General features: G+C 43.5%; 1 long non-coding RNA gene across 1 annotated transcript; it reads right to left on the bottom strand.

Annotated features, from left to right (window-relative positions):
* Window positions 1-933: 933 nt before the first annotated feature.
* LOC147573906 (uncharacterized) lies at window positions 934-11,758 on the bottom strand. The gene is made up of 3 exons (XR_015244503.1): window positions 11,377-11,758; window positions 10,477-10,592; window positions 934-1,470 (listed from the first exon to the last, which is right to left on the bottom strand). It is a non-coding gene; the product is annotated as an uncharacterized LOC147573906 (long non-coding RNA).
* Between the last annotated feature and the right edge of the window lie 2,608 nt (window positions 11,759-14,366).

Consider the following 14,366-nt stretch of genomic DNA (forward strand, 5'->3'; position numbering starts at 1 on the left):
TTGGCTCAGGTCATGATCTCACAGCTCATGAGTTGGAGCCCGAGGTCAGGCTGTGTGCTGACAGCTCAGAGCCTGAAGCTGCTTCAGATTCTGTGTCTCCCCCTCTCTCTCTGCCTCTCTCCTGCTCATGCTCTGTCTCTCTCTGTCTCTCAAAAATAAATAAACTAAAGGAATTAAAAAGTTAAAAAAAAATTAAAAAAACTATTTGAGAGAAACAGCCAGCCTATAACATATCTAAAATGCCTGGAAAACACCAGGTAAAAACGACAGGCAAGACAAGGTCTAATCATTGAGAGAAGACAGCTAAGATGGAAGATGTGTTTACTGAGATGTGTTTTTGGTCAACCCAAGTGTTTCACCTAAAAATATATTACTTTAAATTTCTGTTATTTGTGCATCATTGCAGCCTGCTAGAAGATGAAAATAAAGAAGTAGGAAAGATTTCACATTCTTAAAAATGAACAGGGACAAGGTAGGTATACTTTTATTCACTGCTTCAATAGGTACATGTTAAGCATGCAATGTGTGTCACACCTTATTCTTGTATATGAGAAGTAGGAGGAAGAAAATGTCTGGCAAAGAACCTGCCTCTATTAAGTCAATGTTACCATCAGGAAAGATAAACTTCAAACAAAACAAATAGCTAAAATATGCAATATATTTTCAGATGAGAAGGGCACAGTCAGGGATTCCACAGACAGAGGAAATTCTGTCTCTTGACTGGCTTCAGACTAGCGCTGAACATCCACTATTCCCTGGACCTCCAGTTTAGATCTAAGATCTAAGATCTTAGACTTTTCCAGCCTCCACATTTTTGTGAATCAGTTCCTTTAAAATCTCTCTCCTTTCTCTCTTGTGTCTCCATTAAGCCAATATTACCGAGGAAAAAATGAATATGACGTTTCTCTCTCTCTCTCTCTCTCTCTCTCTCTCTCTCTCTCTCTCTCGGTTCTGTTGCTCTGGAGAGCCCGATGAATGAATAGTCTTTGAAAACTTTCTGTGATCAGTTACAAAACTGCACACCCCGTGTACTTTATTACTGGTCCTGGGGAGCTGGGTGCACATTATTTCATCTGTATTTTATGTCTATAGCAAATTTCTGGGATCAGCACAAAGAAAGTGTTACTGAACCCAAGTTTGGCTGGCAGTCGCCTGAAAGATCATTGCTCAAGAGACCAGTTTTAATTGGAAAGGAATTTGAGCTTTATATACAAGGCCGGCAACCTGGGGAGAAGAGGACTCTTGTCCAAACACCAACTCTGAGGTTTCTACCTGGCCCAGGGGTTGGTAAAAGGGTTTAGGACAGCTACTCAGCAAAGGGAGTGCCGTGACCTGCAACATTTCTTGGTCACGGGCAAACTCGATGGTGCCAGTTATAGATGTTGTCTCGGTGCTTGGTAGTTGTGCGGCGGGGTCCTGGTTATGTGCTGTGCAGGAGGACTCTGTTCTTTCTGCAAAGGAGGGCAAGGTCTACAGATACAAAAAGGGAGGTGAGGAAAAACATTTCTGTGACCTAAAAAAAAAAAAAAAAGTTTTTCTACAAAAAAAAAGAGAAAAGAAAAGAAAAGAAAAGAAAATTGCTAGGCTAATCAGAAAGCCGAGGTGCCTTCAAACCGATCTGCTGGCCTCTGTGGCCTGGGAAAGTTCTAGTTCCTCACACCTCAAGACAGGTGGTCTGCAAATCTCAAAGAGAGTATAAATGAGCTGTTATAGATCAAGGACCTCAGGTCAGCAAGTAAGGAGCGTGTCAACTAGAAGCAAGTTAACCTTTAAAACCAGCCGGGGGGGTGCCTGGGTGGCTCAGTCGGTTAAGCATCCGACTTCAGCTCAGGTCATGATCTCGCGGTCCGTGAGTTCGAGCCCCACGTCAGGCTCTGTGCTGAGAGCTCAGAGCCTGGAGCCTGCTTCGGATTCTGTGTCTCCCTCTCTCTCTGACCCTCCCCCGTTCATGCTGTCTCTCCCTGTCTCAAAAATAAATAAACGTTAAAAAAAAATTAAAAAAAAAAAAAAAAAAAACAGCCGGAGTGCTGTCACAAGTGTGTTCTCACTCAGAATAAACACCTCATTGGATAAGAGAAAGAACAAGTGAAAAATCACCGAGTGCAGAGGCCAGGAATCACAAAGGTGTATGACGGTGTCAAGGCCCAAGTGTTTCTCTGGCACTTATATGGCCCCTGGATATCAGCACCTGCTCCAGATCTGCAAGGATTTCTAAAGCAGCTGCCCCACTCATCCTCTGAGCAGTGACAACTTGGTCTGATCTGACCTCTAGAATTTAAGCCACACAGCTGTGAGGTGGGGAGTCTCCTGTTACTTCTCCTGAAAATAAGATGTGCCAGTTTAGTCCCTAAGTGTCCTTCTACAGAAACTATGTGATAAAAGACAGGACACAGGCTTGATTTTTTTCACAAATGACTATAGTTCTTAGTAGGAGTGAGACAGGTAACCACAACTGGTCCAGGACTCAAAGATCTTTTGTGATCTCTTTATGTACCCAAATCTTGTGGTTCTGACTCCCACTTACATGTTACATCTGATTATTATTTAAATTCATTTCATACTTTTTCTTTATTACAATTCCTACAATTTTCTATTATTTGTATTTATTGATTAATTTCACACGCACATGCGCGCACACACACACTTTGTTCTAGTTTATTACTGTTTTCCTTACTATTTTTTCAATATGTATACAATCTTTTTGTTTAGCAAATTTTGAGATTTATGTGCATACACATACAATACCTAGTATTTCCTCTTTCTCCTACTTGACGCCCTATCTCCTATAACGCAAGAGTTAAGTTCTGTCATCAATTGTTGTGCATCCCTCCAGAAATACTTATTTGTTAGCATATATTCGCGGTAACTAACCTGTAGTTTACCAAACATCTGACGGTCCCTGAAGTCTAATTCCAATTAATAATTTGCTGTTATTTAATAACTTATGGACTATTAATGTAAACAAGTAAAATATTATTATGGATTTGAAGTAAGTGATGCTGTGATGAATCCTAATTTGAATTCTCTGGGAGAATCTCAACTTTGGATGATTTAGGTGTCGTTAACTTAATGTAGCTAATAAAACTGTTTTTTTTTTAACATAAACGTGAACAGATACTTCACCAAAGAAGACAGATGGATGGCAAGCAAGCATATGAAAAGATGCTCAACATCATTTTATTATTAGAAATTGCAAAATAAAACAATGAGATATAACTAAATATCTAATAGAAATGGCCAAAATCCAGAACACTGATGACAACAAATGCTCACAAGAATACAGAGCAATAGAAACTCTCATTCATTACTGGTAGGGATGCAAACTGGTACAACCACTTTGGAAGATGGTTTGGTGGTTTCTTACAGAACTAATCACACTCTTATCATACAATCTGGCATTGTGCCCCTTGGTATTTACCCAATGCAGTTGAAAATGTATGTCCACATAAAAACCTGAAGATAGACATTTTTAGCTGTTTTATCCATAACTGCCCAAACTAGGAAGCAACCAAGGTGTCCTTCAATAGGCGAATGGATAAATTATGTCCTATCCAGACAATGGGATATTATTCAGCACTAAAAAGAAGTTATCAAGGGGCACCTGGATGGCTCAGTTGGATAACATCAGATTTTTGACTTCGGCTCAGGTCATGATCTCATGGTTCGTGAGATTGGGCCCCACATCGGGCTCTGCGCTGACAGTGCAGAGTCTACTTGGGATTCTCCATCCATCTCTCTCTGCCCCTCCCTTGCTCATGTACATGTGCTCTCTTGCACTCTCTCTCAAAATAAATATATTTTTTAAATTATTTAAAAAAAGAAGTTATCAAGTCATGAAAAGGCATATTACTAAGTGGAAGAAACCAATCTGAAAAGGGTACATACTGTAGGATTGCAAGTATATGACATTCTGGAAAAGGTCGAACTATGGAGATAGTAAAAATCCACAGAATGCACAACACTAAGTGTGAACCCTAATGTTAACTGTGGACTTTGAGTGAAAATGATGTGTCAGCACAGATTCATAGATTGTGAACAAACATATCACTCTGACGTGGGATGTTGATAGCAGGAAGTGTGTGCTTTTGTGGGAGAAGGCGTATACGGGATACCTCTGTAGCTTCCACTAATTTTGCTGTGAACTTAAAACTGCCCTAAAATCATAAAGTCTAATTTAAAAAATAATAATCTGGGGCGCCTGGGTGGCTCAGTCAGTTAAGCGTCCGACTTCAGCTCAGGTCACAATCTCACAGTCCAGGAGTTCGAGCCCCGTGTTGGGCTCTGGGCTGACGGCTCAGAGCCTGGAGCCTGCTTCCGATTCTGTGTCTCCCTCTCTCTCTGCCCCTCCCCTGTTCATGCTCTGTCTCTCTCTGTCTCAAAAATAAATAAAACATTAAAAAAAATTTTTTTTAAATAATAATCTGGATTTGATGACCTGCTTAACAAGTAAAAAACTGATCATAAATACAAAATAACAGCTAACTTAGTGGGGTCTTCTCTTCTCCAGTATGCAAGCTCTACCCACATGGCTGACCTTACTCCTTTCACTGACCTCTCCTCCCAACGTAGAAAGCATATAAATTATCGATTCTTGCTTAGGAAAAATGATGAGAAACAGAGTAACAGAAAGAGACTTCAATGTAATACTCTCAAAATTGAAGGCTAAATAATGCAATATAAGGATGAATGGTGCCCTAGAAAATAATGATTTTAGCAAATAGAGGAAAAATCTTTTTATCTGTATTTAATTATTGAAATAATGACATTTTAACAATAACTTTAAAATTTCAGACATCTACAAAAGAGAAAGGTTAATAAAATGAACCATGTGAACCCATAACAGTTTCACAGAACCTACCCACTGCCAAACTCATTTCGCTTATAAACCCACCCAACTTCCCTCCAAAGCTAATTCATGTTAAGGATAATTTAAGAAGCCATATAATTGTGCCTCTAAACACTTATGTGAATATTTATAAAAGAATGTTTTTTATAAAAGAATATTTCATTTAACATAAAGTATTTTTATTACATGTAAATTAAATAATAGTTGCTTAAAATCATCAATTACCAAGTCAGTATTCAATTGTGATGTGTTGATTAAATATTTAGAGTTGTTTGTTGGAATCAGCACTCAAATATTTTTCTGACCATTGTATCATATTTATATGTTCTCTAGATTTTATTATATTCTACAGATATCCTATCCCTTTTATCTTAACATATTACATTTTATGAAAGGGTTCATATATCTTAATAGAATTTCACATATATTAATTTGGCTTACTGCTTACTCATAATGTATTTTAATATAATCTTCGATGCCCCATTGTTCCTTTAAACAGTCACTTAAAATCAATGGGTGGGATCAAAATTAGATTTGGTACTTGGGTAGAATTATTCATATGGGGTCATTGCCATTGCTACTTTTCTCTATATGACATTCCAAAAAACATACTATCTCCTTATCTCTATTTTCATCAAGTCAGTATCAATATATTCAGTAAGTTCTTACTTAGGAGCCAATCAGCTCCTAATGACACTCAAGAGAAACAAACAAACAAAATTTTCCTTCCATTCTTAGAAAAATACAGCTACCTGCACAAAATATTATGACACCTTCTTCCTCTTCTTTTTCACCTAACAGTATGTTCCAGAGCTGTAGCAGTTGGCAGAACTTCCTCCAAAGCTAATGCTCCATCTTGGTATCCGTCATGATTTATTCAATCTTCCATTGACAGACATCAAATTAGTTTCAATCTTTGGTAGTATTAAAAAACCCTCCAAAAATTAAATTTGTGTGTGTGAAAGACCTGATGTTAATGTTTATGTTATATTGAGTTGGAAAAGTCGGTTACGTGAAAAATGACTTCTGAGTGTAAAGATAATAAGCCTTATTTATTTATCAAACTCACAACCCTGAGATCAAGAGTCACATGCTCCACCAACTTCCAGGTGCCCCAATCCAATTTTATTTTAAAGTTTACACATTTCTCTGATTCAAGGAAAATCAAACCACCCAAGTCCTCTAAATTGATAAAATGGTTTCTACTAAAATTTGGATATTATCTTCCTCAACCATACTGAATGTGGGATCCTTATATTATCTTTATAATTTTACTTTTCTCACAGCACAGAAGGTGTTATTGACAGACTTGAATTTCAACCAACTTATCTTTAAACTCAATAAACCTTCCCTCTAATGAGATTTCTCAGCCAATGACAGCTTTTGGAAGGAAATGTTTTCTGGAATGATGTTGGATATTACCTTGTCTTTATTTTCACACAAGGGGCAGGTTTTTCTCAGCATTGCCTGCTTTCTGAGTGGCTTTCAGAACCTTAAGCTTTGCCATAATACTTTGCAGTGGATGGAGCTTAGAATGATGTCTCCAAAGTGTCACTGGTTTCTTCTCCTGCAGCCTGCATCTGCATTAAGTAACTTTACTGCTATGAAAGTAAATGGCCCCAAAATAAATAAAAACTACTAAAAAATATATATAGTAGTATTCATTGGATATTCTAGAAATATCACCTCACTGCAGGTATGCATGTTGCCATCCACTGACATTGTGTGCTCTGGCCTCATCTACCAAGTGGCTCCATGTCCTTGTCCTGATCGGGTACAAGCAACAAGCCCACCACGTTCACAGCCACGGCCTTTCCCCCAGACCTTCCTGTGAAACCAAAGCCCCAAACTCTATTCTCATCTCAGTGAGACAAGAGCCATGTCTCATCCTAAAGAATATGTCAGTCGCCTTTTCTTTCTTCGACTTCATCTTTTTGAATAACCCTGATTATGAACCTACAACATAGTCTGATGAACACCTCTACACTGGTCTCCTCAGCCTCCCCAACATTCATCCCTTCATGCTTTCTGACAGTGACATGTGGGTGTCTCAGTCCTGCTTTACCTGCTGGGCAAGCAAAACAAATGTTCCAAGTATAGTCTCTAGGCTTTAAGTTCCCTCTAGAACATCTCATTATTTATCTAATCAACTTTATATATTTGTAAGCTCACATTTCATGTCATTTAGTCTTCCAGGATATTTTTATTCAAAATTCAGTAACAGTGATAGTAAGTCTGCTTCATCTTGCTTATAGTGTAGACAACTATAAGCTACATCTTCAAAGGTCACACTGCCCTGCATGATGACAGATAAAACTACATTCTACTTCTGAGAAGCCACAATCCTTTCCCCCACACATCTCCCTATGACCATCCATCTCCCAAGCTTCCCAACTTAGAGGAGAAATCAGGCCCTGGTACCACTGGTCTTATTGTCTCCTCATGGTCCCATTGGCCACTGGGTTCAACCACCAGCAATAAAAGACAGGCAGAAAAATATATATCTGAGCTGTGGGCCTGGCACACAGGGATCCACAACCTCCTGACAAGCAATTCCCCTGGTATGGTCATTGTCATGTAATTAACAATGCAGGGCGCTGGGATCATCTGACATGTTCCCTCTCCAAACCCACATCTTTCTTTAGGCTGCACATCCCTTAGTGCCCGTAACCCACAGTCAAATTACTGTGGCTGCCACCGCCTCACTGTCCCACTCCAAAGACAGCTCCCTGACCTGCCCAGAAGTTACCTATATTTAAACTGCTTCCTCCTCACCCCACCCTCAGATTATGGTGATGGCTGAACACATAACACCTAAGACTGGACAGATGTGACTGACAGCAGTTTATCACAAATTCACCCCTCTGAGTACAGGATACTACTCACCATAAAGGCCCACATGGGGGCTGCATTCTGGAAAAAAGTGAGAAAATAGGGGCTGTGAGATGCTATCCTTGTAGGATGAAAAGGTTGGGAGCCCTCTGAATCCCATAGGCTGTGACTGGCTTGTGTGAATAAGTCTGTGGGCTGGGAGGGGACTGAAACCTGCTACAAAGAGATGAGCAGGAACCGTGCCCTGTTCCCTTTATGAAAAGGGTTGTTAGGCTAGGAGATATTATCCCGTGAAGCAGTGTGGGAAGGAGAATTTGCACTCAGGCCATCTGAGAGCACTAGGTACCTCCACACGTCAAGGAAGCATATCATACAGGGTTTAGGCCTTATGCCACAATTTGGCACACAGCACCCACAATTCAAGTGGCAAATTCAAACAGGATCCTGTAAGACCACTAACCTCATACGGGTCCCAACAGCAGTGTTATTCCAAATCATTTTATGGCTCTGATCATCCTGTGGCTCTGATCCTTGCCTGACTTAGACACACAGAACCATGGGCAGATCTCACATATCCATAGGCCCATCCTATTTCCTCGATGCACTTGCTATCACCTCAGCAAATAAAAATTTTCTCTGTCCCCCTAACCTTCGAGACCAACTCCATTGATTGCCCACCCCAGGCCTAGTGATTCTCACAGGTGACCCTATTTTCCCTGACCAGGCTGAATGAAACACATCAGGTCCCACCAAAGTCCTCACAAAATCTTGCTAAGTCTAAAAAGTGGCTAATAAATACCAGTTCTGGCCTGGGCGTCATCTTTTGTCCCCTACCTCTCGTCTCTGCATCCACTGCAAATCCACTCTTCCCTTGGAAGCTCTGGCCATCTACAGACTAGTCTGTCTGATACACCAAACCTCATGTCTACTTACCTGCATCTGTGCAGCCCGAAACCATCACCCAGGTATCCAAGCAAGAGACCCAGTCCTGGCCCTCACCCTCCACACCTGGCCCCCAAATAGTTTTGCCACCACAACCTCAAGTTTGCCTAAATACGACCCACCGCTCAGTCCTCTTCGTCCCCACTGTAGTTTCCACATTTTGGATGTTTCTAACCTGAATCCCTCCCCAGATTTCCCGACCTGTAAGCTGTTCATTTGATGCCTCCAGTCACTGATTTTTGAAACACCTCAGACTCTTCACATGGTCAAAACTAAGCTCCTGATATCCTCGGTGAATACCAACTTGCTCATCTGAATGTGCCAGCAGCTAGATCCCAAGACCTGACCTTTACTTCTCACCTGCTTGTATCCACCGACCTTTGTCCCACATTTTTCTTAGGCTCTTCTTTCCAGCTTATCTCCTAACTCAGGCCAAAGACCCAAGAGGCAGAGCATCCCATGATGGAAACCAAAACTACCCCTCAAGCTATCACGACTGCCTGGAGGAAGAGCTCTTGCGGCCCAGACCAGTTGGAGCTTAACCCCTAACTCACGCCAGCACAGATGGATCATGGAGTGACCAAGAGTTACCTTTAACTCACTACAATGTTGAAAATCACGCCCAGAGGTGGAGGCTTAACTGCAAACAAAACACCCAATGTATGAAGAAGGATGTTCTGTCAATGCGCCTGCGTGCCCAATTCCTTGTATTTCCCCACCTCTACATGCTTACACATCACTCCTTTTCCGCCCTAGGTCCTTTAAAGTTCCCTATTTTTCGGAGAGCCAGTCTAACACCTTTGTTGTGACTGTGTTTCCATTCAGTTACAGCTGTTGCTCCAATAAAGCTTTGTCTGTATTTTTAAATCGTGGGTCCAGGTTCATTTCTACTCTCACTGGGTCCAAGGACTGGAGTTCGGTAACACATTGATGCAGCTTCCATTCCTACAGCTGCTAAGACCAAAATCTTTGAGGTCATCACTAATTAGCTCTTTCATTTTCTCACTGTCCACATCAGAAAGTCTAGTTGCCCCTTTTATTTTTATTTATTTATTTATTTATTTATTTATTTATTTATTTTTTAATTTTTTTTTCAACATTTATTTATTTTTGGGACAGAGAGAGACAGAGCATGAACGGGGGAGGGGCAGAGAGAGAGGGAGACACAGAATCGGAAACCGGCTCCAGGCTCCGAGCCATCAGCCCAGAGCCTGACGCGGGGCTGGAACTCACGGACCGCGAGATCGTGACCTGGCTGAAGTCGGACGCTTAACCGACTGCGCCACCCAGGCGCCCCTAGTTGCCCCTTTTAAAAACACACAGGGGTACCTGGGTGGTCCAGTCAGTTAAGTGTCCGACTTCAGCTCAGGTCATGATCTCGCGGCTTGTGGGTTCGAGCCCCATGTCAGGCTCTGTGCTGACAGCTCAGAGCCTGGAGCCTGCTTCAGATTCTGTGTGTGTGTCTCTCTCTGCCCCTCCCCCGCCTAGGCTCTGTCTCTCTCTGTCTCTCAAAAATAAATTAAAAAAAATTTTTTTTTAAATAAATAAATACAAAATAAAAAATAAATAAAGACACACAGGGCACTTGGGTGGCTCAGTCTGTTAAGTGACCAACTTTGGCTCAGGTCATGATCTCATGGTTCATGAATTCAAGCCCTGTGTTGGGCTCTGTGCTGACAGCTCAGAGTCTGGAACCTGCTTCAGATTCTGTGTCTCCCTCTCTCTCTGCCCCTCTCCTGTTCATGCTCTGCCTCTCTCTCTCTTTCAAAAATAAAACATTAATAAAAAAATTTTTTTAACACACAGCCAGAATACAACCATCTCCTAAGCAACAACCCTGGTCCATTACCCCTCACCTGGACTATAGCAGTAGCCACCACAATGATTGTCCTTGCTCCCTCAAGCTCATAGTCTGTTTTCCACTCTGAAGCCAGATGAAGTCTTCTAAGACCTTGGTAACATCACCTCCTTCCTGTGATCAAAACCTCTTGTTACTTCTAGAACACACACCCAGAAGCTCAGGCAGTCACTCTTGTCATGACACCTATCCACTTGCTATTTATTCCTACTTGAAAGAAACGGAGACCTGTGGTTTTGAACATTCCTGACTTTAGTTTTACCTCTAGGCACTTGCACATCTTGGTACCCAGTCCTGGGTTAACCTTCCACACCTGCTTAAAAAGGTCGCCATTAAAGGGAACATCCACATATAACCCCTGACATGGACTTAGGACCACAGCCAGCTGACCTCAGGCTGGCTTCTATTTTTTGTGCCTGAGTACTCAGTTTTGCCTTTTACCAGGTGTGACCTTGAACAAAGACTCAACCTCCCAGGGCCACAAGGTCTTCACCACCCCTCACCCCCCACCCCTTACGGAGATCGTGTCCCTCCTTTGGCCAAAACTTGGCGTCTAGTGTCTAGAGTCCTTGGCGTCTAGAGTCCTCACGTGAAAGGACAACCCTCCAGCCCGCCAGTCCCCCCGTGACTCCGCGGCACTTATGTTCCCCGAGGGCAGAAGGAGGACCCCACACTCTCGAATCCTCCCCCTCAGGTCCCCCTGCAGCCCTGCACCAGCCGGCCCCTTCCTTGCAGCCCACTCCCACACCCCGTCACGCCAGCGCTCAGACACCGGGCCCCCGCCCACGAGCACCTCCCCGGGGCCGGACACTGGGGCCTGGGCTGCAGAGACCCGAGCAGGTGCCCCGCGCTCTGGCCTGGAGGGGCGGAGGCGGGGGCCCGGGGGCCGCGCGTTTACCTCAGCCGGGTCCCTGGGCGCGGCCACCGCCATCGGACTGTGGGCGGAGTGAAGTGATGACAGCTGAGTGAACACGACGGTCACGGGCACAGAAGTCTCCAGGCCGGTCTCGCTGGCGACGAGGTCCCCGCCCCCAGACGCGCTTCCGTACGGCGGGACAAAGCCTCCTTTCTCGCCCGGCCCGGCCCTCCGGAACGTCTCACAAGGCAAAGACACCTGCCGACAGCCAAAACGATGGCCACAGACTGGACACAGGAAGCCCCGCCCCAACCCTTTGTGCTCAAACGGAAACACCTCTTTTCTAAGCCTTCGTTGGCTCAGCGATGCCGTCTTTAACGCTGGGCGTTCTGGGAAATTTAGTTCCCACAGATTCCCAAGGCCTAGGAAAGAGGGTTCTCCACCTGACTCCAGGAGAAAAGGCCAAGATTTACTGAGAGGGCCTCTGGGAAATGGAAGGCCCTTGTTCAAGGGTAGAGGTTCGGCAGTCCTTCTTTAAGGAGGTCATGGGCGGATATCTGGAGACTAATCACCCAGGTGTCCAAGCCATGAGTTAGAATAACAAATCTTTGCCAAGAGGCTATGGGCAGCGATGCAAATTTGCCCAACACTGAGGTGCCATTTCCTCCCATACTGTTCCCTTAGAGGCACACAGAGTTCGGGAATCGACAAAAATTGTAATGCTTGCAAAGCCCAAATCTATTATAAACCACTGCATAGTAGCTAGAAACCCCAAATTTAGAGAGTATTTTAAAAATAAGGTCTTTCTAATGGTACAAACCAAAGCAATATGTGATAGGCAGTCCCCAAGTTGGAGACTTGGGAGTGGGAAAAATTAATTGCAAGTATCGCGTGAGACAAACGTACCTGAAAAAGGTAGCTCTTGGCAAGCTGCCAGTAGAATTCATTTGCTTTCCTCTGGGACAACACTAGGTGAGGTCCATGCCAACTAATCAGAGAGAAGGGGATATGGACCTTCTAAGGGCTCAGGCTACTACTACTTTTCTCCAATACATGGCAGAACAGATGCCAGCTTCCCAGAGGGGAACCTGCCAGGTAGTTGAGATGAAGTGGCTTTGGCCACAGAAACTGGCAGTGACATGAATCTGGAAAGAGCCCTGGGCTGGTTAGAAAGTGCAACATAGCCACATATGCTTCCCACATAAATGAAATTTATGGGGCATCTTCCCTTTATGGAGGTTCAGATGTATGAGATTCAAAGCAGACAGATGGATACTCACAGAGGCTTTGATCCATTTTTGTTATACTGAACAAGGAAATTTCACATTTCCTCCAAACTGTGGTCTTTCTCTAGCGTGAACTCTCCATTGATAATTGAAGGTGAGGCTATCGCCAGAAGATTTCCTATATTCACTATACTGTAAGGATTTTCTTTAGTGTGGACACCCTGATTCTGAGCAAGTGTGTCGGTGTAGCTGAAGGCTGTCTTGCGTTCTTCCCAGTTTTAATGACTTTTTCTACCAACCCACACTTGATGGTTTTGTTTGCTCTCTCCCTAGTATAAGTGCCCTACTTATAAAAATAGTCCAAGGTGGCCAGGAAGTCCTTCCTAACCTCCCCACGGGTAAAGGGCTTCCTTAACACATGGAACTTGCATCTCTTCACACATGAGGCCCTTTCCATGTTTCTTCTGAAATTTTTCACCAAAATGCTGCTCCTGGTGACACTAAGGGTTTGCACTAAAATAAAATTGTTTGGTACATGCTGTTCTCCTGTAAACAGTTTCTGTCCATGATGCTTTCCATGGTGCTTAGACAACTGTAAAATGTGTTTCAAGATAGGGATACACATATCACGGGGGTGGGTCTTCTGGATGAAGGGACCTGCCTTGAAAATCCTGATCTGTGCTACTCCTACAGAAACACTCTGTTCATAAGGTACCTCTTTGTTCTCTGATCTGCACCAATAACCTTAAAGCAAAGAAATAACAGTGAAATATGTGTTGACATTATTGGAGTAATGTGTCTACACTGACTCAATGAATCACATCCAGTTGAATTACTCAATTGAATTGCAACCAGGAATAATTCAGGGGAAGCTTTTGAGAAATGGGAGTGGGGTTCTGGTTGCAGATGTGGCTGCTGAGCATTACTAAAACCATAAGGTCACAGAATAGTAGAGGCTTCACCAGGAGGACATGGGACCGGGTGTGGCACAGGGAAACAAAGCAGATGTACATCTTCTTCTTCCACCAAAGGCTTTCAGCAGGAACTTGTCTGCTGGTGACATTGAAGGCCATGCAGAGGCATGTGAGAGCCCAGGAAAATCCAATTGCAACAAATGAGTGGGAGTTCAAGGCCAATGTCAGGATACTGTACACCTTCGGGTACAACATAGGCAGGTCAGTGTGGCAGAGCACTTAAGAAAGATTGTTGAGAGGGATGGGTAACATGTGGAATACAGAGATATTCAAGATTTCCCCTGGACTTCAACAAGTCAGCACAGTACCAACAACAGAAAGATAGAAATGGGGTGTGGCCACTGGCAATGGCACCAAAACCCTGGTTGGAAAGGACAGGTTGCTGGTGTGATCTGAACATAGCCCAGACATCACACACTCCCCAGCTGCCATCCACCAGGGTCAGGCCCCCTCTGAGCCCACCCTGTCACAGCTAAGGTCATGTCCATCCTGTGATGCAGAAAGGACTCTTCTGAAGCCCTACTTGAGCAACTACATGGGACATGGAGGATACAAGCAATGAAGGAAAAAACTGTCAGGTGAGTGGTCACTACCGGGCCAGGGCAATTAAGCACACAACAGACCACAAAAGAGATCTCCACACTACAAAGAGAACTGAGCAGGAGGCTTGAAAAACAGCTCATGGTCCAGGTAAGTAGAGGCCATGAGAATGCAAGGAATTCGTGGCACGAGCCTGCACACGGAAATGTCAGTTAAAGTAAGGGAGTAAAACCTAAGGTACAGAGGTTCCATGGACCTAAACACAGTCACTGGCCAGGGAGAGGGCAAGCAA

The sequence above is a fragment of the Puma concolor genome, chromosome E2 (genome assembly GCF_028749965.1).
Source record: "Puma concolor isolate L17-30 chromosome E2, mPumCon1.1.hap2, whole genome shotgun sequence".
Classification (NCBI taxonomy): Eukaryota; Metazoa; Chordata; class Mammalia; order Carnivora; family Felidae; genus Puma; species Puma concolor.